The sequence below is a fragment of the Dermacentor albipictus genome, chromosome 3 (genome assembly GCF_038994185.2).
Source record: "Dermacentor albipictus isolate Rhodes 1998 colony chromosome 3, USDA_Dalb.pri_finalv2, whole genome shotgun sequence".
Classification (NCBI taxonomy): Eukaryota; Metazoa; Arthropoda; class Arachnida; order Ixodida; family Ixodidae; genus Dermacentor; species Dermacentor albipictus.
This window is the reverse complement of record NC_091823.1, coordinates 5,321,127-5,335,967: the sequence shown is the minus strand read 5'-3', so window position 1 is coordinate 5,335,967 and position 14,841 is coordinate 5,321,127. Positions and strand designations below refer to the sequence as shown.

The following is a 14,841-nucleotide window of genomic DNA, read 5'->3' as shown; positions in this document are numbered from 1 at the left end:
TTATAAGAAAAAATGACATTTTGGCGTTACCGTTCAGTACTATGGGTGGTCGAAAGGTTTCGTTTTCGCTTGACTCTGCGCGCTCAACCCTGCGCCAAGCGCGCTTTGGAGCAGCGCGTAGTCGCTGCTCCGTAGCCCATTGTCTTACACCCCTTGGCGGGATGACGGGAACGCTGTCGCGTTCCACTCTTGAAGGCGAAGCAGAGTAACGCATGAGTTGTTTCTTCGTCTAGCCGAACCAAATATAGCCAAGCAACAGCAGTTCACCAGGCTAAACAGTGGTTCAGCAACTAAAATAAAGACCAGTATGCTTCGCATCCTGGGCTTAACCTTAGCTAAGCCATAGCCATTTTTTTCAGGGGTGGCATGCTGCGTGAAGGCTGTAAATTATGCAACGCCGAGTACGTGTACGCCGTTCAAGAAATAAGCGGCGAAGTTTTAGCGCAGTGTCAATCGCAAGTGAAGCGCGTCGCGCACGATGGAAATTGAAATTCAGGTAAGGTTTGCACGCTGCTAGATTCAGGCGCACAAACTCTAGAAAATGCTTGCTATAAATGAATTCACAGCAGCCATAAGCAGACGTGTGTACGGAACTGCTCGAGCGCACGACGGTACGCGCCGCGACGGCAGCGGTCTTTCAGCATGCCGGGATGTACGAACTGCTCGAGCGCACGATCGTACGCACCACGACGGCAGCGGTCTTTCGGCATGCCACGAAACGGCGGGCCTCCGGCAATCTTTGTTGACTGCATGCCGCTGGACAAGTAGTTATGCCTGCGCTGTAGTAGCAGCCAATCTGTCCCTTTAGCAACTGATAAATAACTGATGCTATGCATATATATGAGCTCCCATTAACTACGTGCGAACCGCGCTGCTGCGCGAGGTCTGGCGCTGCTCGCTTGATGTAGCTTTTAATGACAGCGCTCGAACATCGATGTGCTGCAATCAATACTACCTTGCTGCGCTGTCTCAACGTGCTGGCTTAATTGAGGTCAAGGATGATCGAGCACATTTAACTCTCTTACCTGTGCTGCTCGTAGTGGGGTAGTCAACTGTCACCGAATCAGCCCGACCATCTGTGCTCATTTGCACACACCACTTCGCACCAGTCGAATTGTTAATTGTCGCTGTAGCCGCGGGTCTCGAATCGTGAATCACCAGCCATGCCTGCTGCTATGTCGGTCTGCCGTCGGGACTATAGGTGCAAAAGACCGAATTTTAGAACGCAGATAATCAAGCAAGCTTCAAGACAGGCGAAGCAGTCGGCATTGCGCGAAGTTTCGCGTACCCAGCGCGACCAACTGCAGCTATCCAGCGCGCCCGACGCTGCGCTTCGTGTAGCCTTGAAGGAAAACGGTAGAATCAGATGTTGGGATTCAGGCCTTCTTGTTCATGGCAGCCCACGACGCAGAAGTAACGACGGTGACGCTCTTTCGAGGCTGAGGTCTCTCCGGATCGGCGTCGCCGATTCCTTCTGCTTCCAGCATTACGTCTCACGGAGAGTCCGTTTGCTATAGCTCGCAGCGTGGTCGGCGTGGTCTGCGAGAAGTGCCGAGCCTTTTTCTATTCGCAACAGGGCAGAAAAAAGTGCGAATCGACGCAAAACTCGGGCTAGAAACGTGCTTCGCCACAGCCCACTACCCAAGCCGGTACTACCCAGATAACGTTTCGCGCTCCGCCGCCAGGCGCCGCTACTATACCTCAAACTCCAGCGCAAGACCCCCATGGTTTCCCGTAGCGCTGTTCCGTCGGTCTTGCCTGCATTCTCCGAAGCGCAAGAACAACTGCAGGTCGAAGACGGGGCGGTGAGTGCGGCATTTCGTTGTCACGAAGGAGAAGCTACAAATGGTGCGAATATGCACAGCCATGACATACAGTTGCCGTCGTAGTAGTACGCAACGACGCCGGCAGCGCTAGCCCTCAGCAGCAGGTCACGTTCATCCGTGCTTAAATCGCTGAAGTCGAGCCCAGCATCGCGAGCCAATGTGTCGTTGTCAGGGTCGTCCATTGCAACGAGCGTCAAAGTAAGCGTCGTAAAGTAAAGAACCAGCTTATCGTCGCGCGCTTTCCCTTCCGCTAGCCACCATAGTTACGCATTCGCGCTGCTGTTGACTCTGTCTTGGCCCTGTTTCTGGCCGCGCGTTTGCGTTTTGCACAGAAAAGCCGTAGCGCCGTCTGCGAGCGCCGTTTTACTAACCGATGGCACAACGTCACTATGAGACCATGACGTCACCGCTCCTCGATCGGTGGGCGGGCGATTTGAACTGCGCTAGAGGTACGCGGACGCTTCAGAACGCATTTTCTCTTTAAATAAGTCTCTTCTTCGCATGAAACAAGCGTTTAGAGGTTTCTGGGATGGCATTGCAACATTCCACGTTGACTTAATATTAACCTTTAGTGTCCATTTAAAGCACTTCAGTACGTCTCACAGAACCGTTTTCAACTTAGAAGACGCCACGTCATACTAAACAGACCACACGAACGCGAAGACAAACGCCGAGCGTATACCTGCCAAGCAAAACGGAGCGCTCGCCCAAGCCAGCATGCCAACTGCCCACAGAGGCGCCCATGAAAAAACGGTCTGTACTTCTCATCACCATATTCTTCCCTCGACAAGCATCGCGCACCGCCTCCCTCCTTAGTGGCCTCACACTGTGCATCCGCTTGACTTAGAGTTTGTATTTCGGCACAGCTTGTGGGCGGCATAAGGATGAAAACTGCAACGAGAATAAGTTTGCGACCTTGCGGTGGATAAACATTCCATGAGATTACGCGTATGCTGCATAGCATGAAAGTGAGGAACAGTATACGCATCACCGTTAATCGTAAATCATTCAGCGTTTCACTAAAGCTTTGCATCGCATAGATTCCAACATGTGGATTGGATCTGCGCACCCGTGTTTTCGATCGGGCCCGCACAGCAGGCGCGGTATTCTCCCCCCCCCCCCCCACGTCAGCGGGAACTCCTGCGAGCGTGGGGGAAAGCTTTGCGTCCAGGACACGCGCGGTTATTTTGGGCCGATGGAGGCGACCACGCGGCAGCAAACAGAAAGGACGTCAGCTTTGCCGCCAAGGTGGCTCGAACTGGGAGGCAGAGTGCGGGGTATTTCCCTTGCCCGGAAGTGTCGAGATGGGGCGCTGCGGTGACGGAAACTGGTCAGCTGTCGAGAGTAGTTACGTTCATAGGTTACCGTTCCACGTGATTTTGCAAAGCTCCTCGTGTTAGCGCGCCTTAATCATTAAGGATGCCGTCAAAACGAAAAAAGAAAAGAAGGAGAGCTCAGCGATGGTGTTTTGTGTCTCAATGCAATTCGGGGTACAAATCGTTGCCGGAAAAAAATGTCCCTTTTCCGTGCGGCAGCATGCAAATAGCAATTTGCGAGTTGGGAGCGGACTATCCCGGGCTGACAAGATGTACAAGAGAATTCCGCTGTGTGTGCACCCTAGAGGAGATTCTACATCAAAGTGAGGCTCAACAGGAGGGTCTAATGCTACACTTCCCATGGGGGCAGCAGCGGTGGCCGTGGAACAGGTGCTGACTTCACAGAGCAATGCAGCGATGCTCACCTTGTGTACTATATTGTTACGTAGAAGCACAGTAGGCCTGGAAGCTATTTACAAGGTGTCGCAAGCACTGGTGAACATGGCAGCGAACATAAGCCACATGGCGAACATCAGCCAGAGACCGCTTATGAATTCGTCCCGCTATATGCAAACGTCGACATCATCTTTTTCGAGTATCCCGTAGCATGAGCCCAGCGGCAGAAGCGCCGGCCCGGCGCCACTAAGGATCCACAGCAGAGGACGAGTAGTAATAAAGCTTGAGTCGCGAAACGTGGACGACATGGCGGCCCAAAGGAACAGAAGATGTAGTGGGGCTGTCGGACACAATCTCGTACGTGACGTCAGCCACTTGTTGAAGGACGCGGTATGTAAATCCATACTCGAAATTAAGCGGCATACCTCCCTCCCCGTCCACGCCACCACTACTCACACACATTCCTAAAGCGCCGCCAAATCAATGTTGAAACTTGACAGCTATTCGTCGGTCAACATTTTGCTGCCTTTCTCACTACTTTTGGATGGCGGTAGTTATCGGCATCTCCTGGGGTGTGAAGGCCAGTTTTCTAATCCATTCGGTGCCCGCGCGATTAGCTCAAGATGCGTTCAGTTGTCACCATTTATTGCAACGGTCACGCGCATCGCTGTTGCTTCCTTAGTTCAACCTTCTTTGTTTAGACTGATCCAGAGACCGGGAAAGGGATTCGGTTGGTGGTCAGCCGGTCCGTATCCTCGTGGAACGAGTTGCGGCCGGTGAAAATGCCAGTTACGTTTAACTTTCCCGTTTGCTTCCTAATTTCCTCAAGTGATAGCTCGCCGCGACGCTGGCAGATCCTCGGAACCATACACCCGCGATATGGGCGACATAAGGTGGAAAATAAAATAATGCGAAACAGCATCCATCATCACACCCTGCAATAACCGTTAAACCCATAAGAAATATGACTGTCACCTGTAACTCCGTGTGGCTTTTCCCTAATTGTACAGCATTTTTCGTGCAAAATTGTCAACTGGAAACAAGAGCCGCAAGGAGTTGAGAAATTAAGCGATCTACTAAGGGAGAGAGCCAAAGGAAACAGCCAAACAGAAAGGAAAAGCGAAAATTGACAAATTTAACCGTTGTTTATGAAAATATTTTTTAATCAACATCTTTTTATTCAAAAGGGAAGTGGAGAACAATTCCGTGTGTTTTGACTGATGCTTTTACAGTTACCAGTCCAGCCGCCTGACGTAGCCACTTCTCTGCTCTGCTAATGTGGGTCAAAAACAAAAACAGCAGACGCTCCGGAGGTATAAAAAAAAAAAACTTCAAAAACAGCAGACGCTCCGGAGGTATAAAGTACGACGCCATTTCGAAAAGGCCGCATGACGATGTTTTTGTTCGCTTCTGGGATTGGCTGGCGGAGTAACACAACCCCGGGCGGTCTGTGTGCCTTGGCTCCCAACTGCCGTTTTCTTTTTTTAAGTTGCATTCTACTATAGTAATCTTTATTTTACACTTTCGCTTGTTTACTTGTTCTTGGCAGTGTTCTTCCTGTGCTTGTTTCCTACGCGAGTCCGTTTGACGTGGTTCCTCGTCTGTCAAGTAAAGGAGTGGTGTATTTCACAGGCGTTACCTGTGAGATACACCGTATTTAGTTTCTCTTTTGTGAGTTTACACGTCTCTATGGCGAATGGTGGAGGCTATTCACATTCGTACTAGAAAAAGTACTCCCCTTTTATTTGCATAGAAAAGTTACTTTGGGTTACCCAAGTTAAATCCCCCCCCCCCATCCCCCATCGAAAAAAACTGGCTGTGGCTTAGCTAAGGTTAAGCCCAGGATGCGAAGCATACTAGCCTTTATTTTAACGCGACAGCGTTAAGGAGCTCGTGTCGCAGAAAAGCCGGTGTCGTCGGCGTCGGCTCAGGCGTGCGACGCTTGCTCAGGCGCACATTTCGTTGTCGCGCCGAACGCTGCGTTGCTCGATGCTCACCGCGTCCGATGCGGGGCGCGTAGTCGCTGCGCCGTAGCAAAGCCACCTAGAAACGGTCTCTGTAGCACGCCGCAACCTTCGCTTCTCATTCCAACGAGCAGCTCTGTCTCCAGGAGGCATCTCACCTCGTGAGTGTCTAGCAGAGGCAAGCGCAGCTGCTTATATACCGCCGCGACGGCGCGAGTTGGAGCCCCGTTTCTCCTCTGTCGTGACGTCACGGTGTCACGTGGTATTGAAGGCGACACCGCCGCGCCTGAGGAGCTGGGTTGAGCTCTGGTAATATGCTTCGCATAAAAGAATCCTGGGCACGTGCCTGCTCCCGTCCGAACAAAAGGCAAAGTGTCGTGGCGGGAGGAGTTATATGTGCGAACGTCACGTATGGCAGAGTAAGGTCCCAATCACGGGCGTCAGCCGAAACGTACTTTGAAACCATGTCTGTTAAGGTCCGATTCAAGCGCTGCCGCCATGATTCCGCCCGGCTTCCACGACCCTCTCTAGCAGTGCTGCAGCTAGAAGCCGCTGGAAGCCGACTCCATGTCACGTGACGCGCAGGCTTGAAACTTGTCTAGGCGGTGTTGGTTCGGCTAGCTCACTGTAGTTCGGCTAGGTTGGCTGGGTGTGAAAACCGGACACTGCAAACTTGCCACGATGAAGCAACACTCTTCGAGCGAGCTTAGCCTCCGCGTGACGCCCCCGCATAGGCAAGCCAGCTACTCGTTACCAGACGCACCGGCGGCGTAGGCTATAGAGAGCGGCCCTCTGTGTGACTCCGAGGCCACGACCCCCGGCTCCTACAACACACAATGAATGAATGAATGTGTGGGTTTTTATTGGCGCAGGGGCCAGGTATGGCCAAAGAGCGCCACGCAAGTGTTAATGATTTCGCAGTGGAGTGATGGACTCTATGAAGTTGATGTGACATGGCTGTAAAGGGGCCTAAAAATAGTCACTGTAAAGTGCGTAAAATGTACGTGTAATAAGATTATGGCGATGACAAATGACGCATACTATGAGCATAGAGGTGCATTGCAAATAATGATACGATATAAAAAATATATAAGATGCTGAAATTCACTAGAGCACCATTGCCTCCTTAGAGCCCTTAAGACACAAGGGCCTGGAGGCATGCGCTATACAAATCAACTATCACAGCGGCATCCTCTGGAAAGAGGATGCGCTACGAATTTAATGGGCTGATAACATGTAGGACAACATCTTTTAAATGACTGAGGACTGCTTTGGTGCTAAAGCCGGTTCTTTACCAAGAAACAGCTGGGTGAAGAGGGACGCAATAATGATATGCGAAAGGGAAATATTTCTGTCTCTCAGATTCGGCTTTCCGACACTCCAAGAGGACGTGGAGGACGGCCAGCCTATTTCCACATCGACCACAGGTTGGAGGTTCATTTCCAGTAAGCAAAAATTTGTGTGTACCAAATGTGTGCCCTATTCTGAGACGACAGAATAGGACATCTGTTCGCCGTGATTTTGTTGGGGAGGGCCAAGAACCTAACTGTGGCTTTATAACGTGCAATTTATTATTTATTTCTGCGTTCCACATGCATTGCCAGTGTTTCCGCAGTTTCTTTCGCAAGAAAGGCTTCAGATCTGTGACAGGGACAGCAGCCGTAGATGTAAGTGACGCGGCCATTTTATCAGCCAGTACATTACCCTCGATACCTATATGGCCAGGTACCCAGCATATTACTACATCAATAAAACTTGGTGCTGGGCTAGTTGGTGATGCATTCTTTAAAACTGATGGTAGCGCTAAAAAGGAACGGACACACGAAGAAAAGACGACACGACGACGAGGAAACGCTACTGACAACTGGTTTTATTTTTCGCAAGAATTCTATATTTAAAAGAATCACAAGAGATGCGCACAACCGAACTACACCAGCCTTCTTTATCGCCACGACGTGTCGTCTTTTCTTCGTGTGTCCGTTCCTTTTTAGCGCTACCATCAGTTTTAAAGAATATTACTACATGTCTATGTGATAAATACTGCATAAAAGTGAGTAAGTTCAATGAAAACTGCATTTTTATGCTTTTGTAAAGAAATTAAGGCTTTTACGAGACTTAGCGAGTCTGTGTATGCAACTGCTTTGTCAAGTTTTAATTTCTTTATATGGTTTACTGCAGACAGTACTGCATACACTTCTGCAGTGAAGGTACTTCTTTGCAGGTTCAATACGTCAGATTTAAAAAAAGAGGGACCAACAGCAGCATAAGATACACCAGCATGTGATTTTGACGCGTCTGTGTAGAATTCTGTGCAGGAGTACTTCGATTGAAATTCACGGAAATGCATAGCGATTTCGAGGTCAGGTGCATGCTTTGTGACCTCTACAAAGGATATGTCACAGTCTATCACCTGCCACTCCCAGGGCGGTAATAGCTTAGCTGGAGGCATTAGGCGATGTTCGAGAGCTGGGACATCCATTCCCATGCTAAGTTCTCTTGCGCGCAGTGAGAAAGGAAGTCTCATAGAGAGTTTATTACGAAAAAGTGTTTCACACATCAAGTCGTTAACGGTTGTGAAACACGGATGTTCCTTATTAAAACGAACTTTGAGAAAATACCTGAAGCTGATGTATGTTCTCTGAAAATGGAGTGACCACTCATCTGACTCGACGTATAGGCTTTCGACAGGGCTTGTTCTCAGTGCGCCAGTGGCCAGGCGGATACCGAGATGGTGAACGGGATCTAACATCTTCAGCGCGCTCGGGACGGCAGAGTGATATGCTATGGCACCATAATCTATTCGTGATCGAACTAGGCTCCTCTAAAGATTCAACAGGCACTTCCTGTCGCCACCCCATGTTGTGTGGGATAGGACTTTAAGTTCATTGTTTTTGGACACTTTGCCTTAAGACATTTTATCTGTGAAATGAAAGTAAGCCTTGAGTCAAGTATAACACCTAAAAATGTGTGTTCTTTGGTAAGAGGGATTTGTTGTCTGCCCAGTTCTACAAAAGTATCTGGGACCAGGCCGCTCTTTCTTGTGAAGAGAACACAAGAGCTTTTGTGGGGGTTGATTTTAAATCCATTTTGGTCGGACCACTCGGACACCTTGTTTAGGCACAGTAATTGCGAGAGCAACTTCGTGGACAGTGTCGGCAGCAGAGATCTAGGCCATTCCGATGAATGCTTCGCGTCCGACCGACCTCCGGGAGCTGCAGGCCGGTGGCGATGAACCGCAGCGCGCAATATTCCTTCCTCTGCGTGGAATGACCACTGGTACGCTTGCACCCGAGTCTCCTACATTTGATAGCGTAGCCTGCAAAAGGTTTACTTAGAAAGCCGGCAAGGGCGGTGCCACTAATTATCCATCACTTCTTCGAACGCGTATCGCACATTCAACTGTGGTCGACATCGAAAGAGCAACGCCAAGCAGACGACGAAGGCGAGGAATAGCCTCCGAAGCAACCAACGCACGCGCGCGCGACGCCCGCGTGTCTCCGGGGTCGCGCGGCAAAGCCAACAGCCAAGTCACAACAACGGAACCCAAATCGGACTACCCCTTCGCCGGTTCTGCTCTTAGTCAAAGACGGGTTCGCTTTGGAAATGATTGACAGATGCGTGACGTGATCATAATTTGCGGTGCCACCGCGCTGTCTCTGACGGCCTCTGACGCAAGCAAAATTTTGACCAATCAGATGAGGCCAAGTGAACCGGTTCCCTTCCTCACCGTTATAAGATTCGGCCCCTGCGTTTCCTTATAGTTGACACAAAAACGCAAGGTACACACTTGACGGCAGGGATTTTGACGACGTGCGTTTGAGCATATAGTTTTCTTTTTTCTTTTTGTAAAGGTGGACTACATTGTATCCTAAAAGGTGCAAATATTGAACTTACCGAGTGTCATGAACATTTTACTGGGCCACAACGGCTCAAATACGACAAAATGCCTACTTTGAAATCCGCAACGTCACTGACGTATCGGCGTTGGGTTTTTCGCGGGAAATTAAAATAACCAAAATTTGGCCTCAATTTTGTCGCCTAATAAATAATCAACACAGTGCCGCGAAATTACCGAGAATAGAGCTTGGAACGAATATTTTATTGGCTTAGATTGATTTATAGAACCCCCCCCCCTCTTTAAGCTGGTTAAACAAAATCACCACTCAGCGTAACATTTCCTTTAGTTGTGGTTTTTTTTTGTTGCTGTTGTTGTTGTTACGCGTCTGGGCAAATGCGAAATCGTCGCACACGAAAGCTACGCTGATTCAATTCAAGGAGGAAACAAAAGCGCTGTTGTGTCTGTCAAACGAGTGATACTACTTGGCACGGTAGCACGTGGGTAAAATTATGCTCCGCCCCCGTATCATTCTTCCCTTCATCGGCACAGAAAGTTGTCGGCTCTCCTTCCCAGACCTGACGGAACGTGGCGGCGCCTCCGCTATGCGACGGCGGACACGAGGCATCCCGAGCTCGCATCGGGTGTGCTCGGGACAGCAGCCTCCGCGACGGGCATCACTAATGAGCCCGCGAATACGTCCGCACGCACATCCGGGGCTGCGTTCGTTTGTCGCAACGACGCTGTAGAGAGGCGCGCGTCCCGACTTCAAGGTCGGCGAGCTAACTGCGCGCGCTGGGAGACACAACGGCTCCCAGAAGGGAAGAAAGCGATGGGAGGGTGGCGCGCAGAGGTCTCAGCTCCAGCCTCCCCCCCCCCCCCCCAAGGCCTGGCGCGCTAACAGTCATCGGCCTGTATAAAAAAAAAGTCAGGCTGGGAGCGGCCGCCGATAGAGCACGGCAAATCATGCCAACAAGTCATTCGTCATCTGTTTCAGCGATGCATGATGCAGATAGCACAATTCTAGTCGATGAGCCGGTATACTCGATGAGGTGGACATTACTTGCAAGAAAAAAAAAAGTGAAATTCATAATCGACTAATGAACAAACGTTCAGTAATTAAGTTTTTAATAGTTGCCTCCATGGCACATGTTGCAATATACCTATTCTAGCGGGTGAGACTGCAAGGCATATCCACTTGAAAAGAAACGCGTGGATGACACCACTTACGAGATATGCGCCGTCAAACTTGCGGTAAAAATGCACTGTCGCGCCACATACTTTCTAAACAAAACTTCGTTTCATGCATTGAAGCACAAAAATACCTGGAACGCCAATGCATTTCTCCGCAAGGTAAGGGAATTAATATCTCGAAACTGGTGTCATCTTGAGAATTCGTTCCAAGTGGATCCGCCTTGCGAACTCCCGGGCTAGAATTTGTAAAATGCGATGTGTGCCATAACGTAGTGAGTTAATTTTTTTTAATTAGTCGATTGTGCATTTAAATTGCGTTCAATTAATATGTCCGCCGCCCCTTCGAGTAGACCAGCTTATGACTAGATGTGTGCTATCTGCCACAGGCAATTTTTTTAATATTTTTGAATGTGTTCGTTAAAACACCCGGTATAACGCATGCAGAGGTGTCCGCGCTCTCTACACGCGAGACCGATTTTTGACGTTATTCACATTTGTTGCAAGCCTGCACTAAGTGCGCATTTACTTATACTGTTTTAGCCATTCATTTTTTCAAAAAAGATGGGACGTCCAAAACATAAAAATGACGCCGCCGATCCGCCACAGATACATATGTAGAATATCATTCGTTGCTGTGAATGGGCATAGCTGGGCAATATCCCCAAAGGGGCTGAAGGAGTTGCCAACACGTACCGAACACGTGTATCGCTAAAGAAACAATATCCCAAACTGCATTCGCACGTTTTATGGTACGAGATGGGCCAGCCAGGCGGATATGCAGCGCGGGATGCAGCGAAGGTTACCCATGCGTTAATCACCGAGTTTTCTCCCATTTTCGGTTTATTGGAGCGGAAAACGCGATCAATAATACAATGGACATTCAGTGGTTCCATGTAGTAAAACTAGGGTTTGCGTAAATCCCCTTGCGCCCTGTCCAATGGGCGGCTATATTTCAGTTCTAGCACACAATAAATTTCACTGAAGATTTACCGTAATCATTATTGCATCTGTCGTGGTTGTCCCAGCTTACAAAACCATTTTCCCAGCAGCTGCACCGTGTATCTGTCACGGCTACGAGGCCAGTAAATTTGGCAAGCCAAATTTGGAAGTTTGGTGTAGATTGGGGCACGCGATTAGGCCGGAAGAAAAAGAGGAGGGGGGGGGGGGGCACTATGCAAAGAGCACTGTGCTTGGCTGCCAAAGCCAAGTGGGTCAACTGCCGTGACCACCCATGATTTTCATGAACTGAGACAAATAAACGCGGACGTCGATTGCTCGAATGTAGTATCGCGTCTTTCAGGTCTGTCGTCAGTTTGAACTATACCATGCACGTCGTATTAAAATAAAAGTGTGCGTGCGTGTGTGTCGCAGATTTGGTTATACGGCGATGCACTAGTTTTTGTGAGAAAAGAACCAGGCGAATACATCCATCCACACTGCAAGATGTCAAATGTCCACTTAAAATCGCGAGCTTTAATGTAACCATACAGTTCACGGTCAAGTCTGCCCATCGCGCCGATGGCGCTGCCTAGTCTTATCAGCGTTAAGAAAAGCTTGTACCCGACAACCACAACGGATAGCGTCTGTCCCATACTTTATTTTTTTCCGGATGGGCATAGCGATGTAGCAAATCCCCGTTCGAACGTCGACATCGCGCATCCGGAGAGCGAGGTCTACATAGGTCCCGAGTGCGGTCGAACATGCCTACGCCAACTAAAGCATGCAAATTCCCGAGGCTCTCAATTTCTTAAGCCAGCGGGGATGTCACAGTACTCGCCTCCTGAGCCTTACTATCATCAGTGACTGACACAGGAGACACTGGTGACAGCTGATCTCCGGCTTTGATTGAGCAGCTGCCGCTGAGGGCACTACAATGGGCTGCCGCATAGTGTGCAGAGATGGTGGTGCGTGCGGGGAGCACCCACGAATACACATAGAGAGCTACCGTAGCCCAAACTTACTTTTTGTATCGGTTAATGGTCATAGGGTCGACGGGACCTGGAGACTTCGGCACGGAGCTGATCGTCGTTGTGTGAAGCGAGCTTTCGCCATGTAGCACACAATCGCACGGTACGTCACTGTTCTGGGATCCGCCGTAGCGGGTTTACTTTCCGCTGCACCATATCCGGAGACGTTCTGTCACTGCTCACACCGCCGATTTGACAGGAGCTGGCAGCGAAACTGGATCACTGTTTTCTTCCTCTGTTCACACCGCAAAGCGAACACGCAAAATACGTAAAGCAGCTTTCGGCGCTCACAGAGACGATCTTCGGTACCACAGCCAACACAGGCGCCGCCGCGGCCGCTGCTCTCGAGAGGCCGACACTGAGCAACATGGTGGCTCCATCTACCGGCGGTTTTTAAAAGTAAAAAAAAAAAACGAGAAGAGTTTATTTTATAGCTAAACAATGGCTAAACTGCCAGTGGCCTAGCTAAGGGCGCACACCAAACAACGAGTAAATGCAGCCCGGCATTAACTAATTTCAGAAGACGCTGACAAAGCTAAAATTGGGGACTTCCATGGTTACTTCGGACCTTACTACTTGTACTCCCTGCTAAGAAACGCTGGTCCTGTTTCCGAGCCGAAAAACGCAGATGCGCAAGTTGATAAAAATTGAGCCGGGCAAGTGGGAGGCACGGCACTGAGGCATGGTTTGCGGACGAGGAACAGGACGGCCAGCTGGCTCTCCTAGACCAAGCCCAACAAGCCGCTCAAGCCAGTGGGGCCCTTGAACTGGGGGCTCCAACCACATTTCCCCCCCCCCCCACTTTTCTCAACAAAGTTTTACTCTCTCTCTCTCTAAGCTGATGGCTAAAAGCTAGAAACGGCCACCCCCGATATAATCATGGATATATGCGTATGCCTGCGTGTAAGGTCACGTTGGCCATGTTCACAGCTTTATTAGGAGGAAGCTCGTTTCTCGGGGGCTCGATCCTATTTGCCCAGGGGGCGCTGCGAAAATGGTGCTAAAAAGCGCTCCCGGTCCTGAACTGGGTAGTACCAAGCTCGGTCGTCTGCTTCGGAAAGCACGTTTACAATATGGACCCGCCACTTTCGGTTTTGTTGTACCACGGCTTGCAGCGAATATCGGGCACCGAATATTTTTTTCAGGGGTGACACGCTGCGTAAAGGCAATAAATTATGCAACGCCGAATACGTGTACGCCTTTCAAGAAATAAGCGGCGAAGTTTTAACGCGGTGTCAATCGCAATTGTGAAGCGAGTCGCGTACGAAGTTGAACTTCAGGTAACGTTTGCACGCTGCTAGATTCAGACGCACGAACGCGAGGAAATGCTTGCTATAAATGAATTCACAGCAGCGATAAGCAGACATCATGTGTACGGAACTGCTCGAGCGCACGATCGTACGCGCCGCGACGGCAGCGGTCTTTCGACATGCCGCGAAACGGCGGGCCTCCTGCAATCCTTGTTGACTGCATGCCGCTAAGTTATAGTTACGCCTGCACTGTAGTAGCGGCCATCTGTCCCTTCAGCAACTGATAAATAACTGATGCTATGCATATGAGCTCCCAGTAACGTACGTGCGAATCGCGCGCTGCAGCGCGAGCTCGTGCGCTGCTCGCTTGATATGGTGCTTTTGATGAGAGCGCTCGAACATCGATGTGCTGCAATCAATACTACCTTGCTGCGCTGCCTCAACGTGCTGGCTTGAGATCAAGGATGAGCGCATTTAACTATCAACCTGCGCTGCTCGTAGTGGAGTAGTGAATTGTCATCGAATGAGCCCGACCATTTGTGCTCATTTGCACACACCTGGTCACTTCACCACTTCGCACCGGTCGAATCGTTAATTGTCGCTGTAGCCAGGTCTCGAATCGTGAATCACCAGCCATGCCTGCTGCTATGTCGCTCTGCCGTCGGGACTGTAGGTGCAAAAGACCGAATTTTAGAACGCAGATAATCAAACAAAGCTTCAAGACAGGCGAAGTAGTCAGCATGGCGCGGGGTTTCGCATACCCAGCGCGACGAACTGCAGCTATATCCAGCGCGCCCGACGCTTCGCTTCGTGAGGCCTTGAAGGGAAACGGTAGAATCTGATGTTGGGATTCAGGCCTTCTTGTTTATGGCAGCCCACGACGCAGAAGTAACGACGGTGACGCTTTTTCGAGGCTGAGCTAGGTCTCTCCGGATCGGCGTCGCCGATTCCTTCTGCTTCCAGCAAATGTTCCAGCATTACGTCTCACGGAGAGTCCGTTTTCGTTAAACTATAGGTTGCGGCGAGCTCGCAGCGTGGTCGGCGTGGTCTGTGAGAAGTGACGAGCTGTTTCGCACTCGCACAGGGTGGAAAA

At 50.1% G+C, this 14,841-nt stretch overlaps 1 protein-coding gene across 2 annotated transcripts in view; it reads right to left on the bottom strand.

Annotated features, from left to right (window-relative positions):
• The window catches only part of LOC135920179 (ankyrin repeat domain-containing protein 50), a 116,392-nt gene extending 103,531 nt beyond the window's left edge, over positions 1–12,861 (bottom strand). For both annotated transcript variants that reach the window (XM_065454327.1, XM_065454326.1), the window contains exon 1: positions 12,493–12,861. The gene's annotated coding sequence lies outside the window, so the exon portion shown is untranslated. The remainder of the gene's footprint in view (positions 1–12,492) is intronic.
• Positions 12,862–14,841: the final 1,980 nt, after the last annotated feature.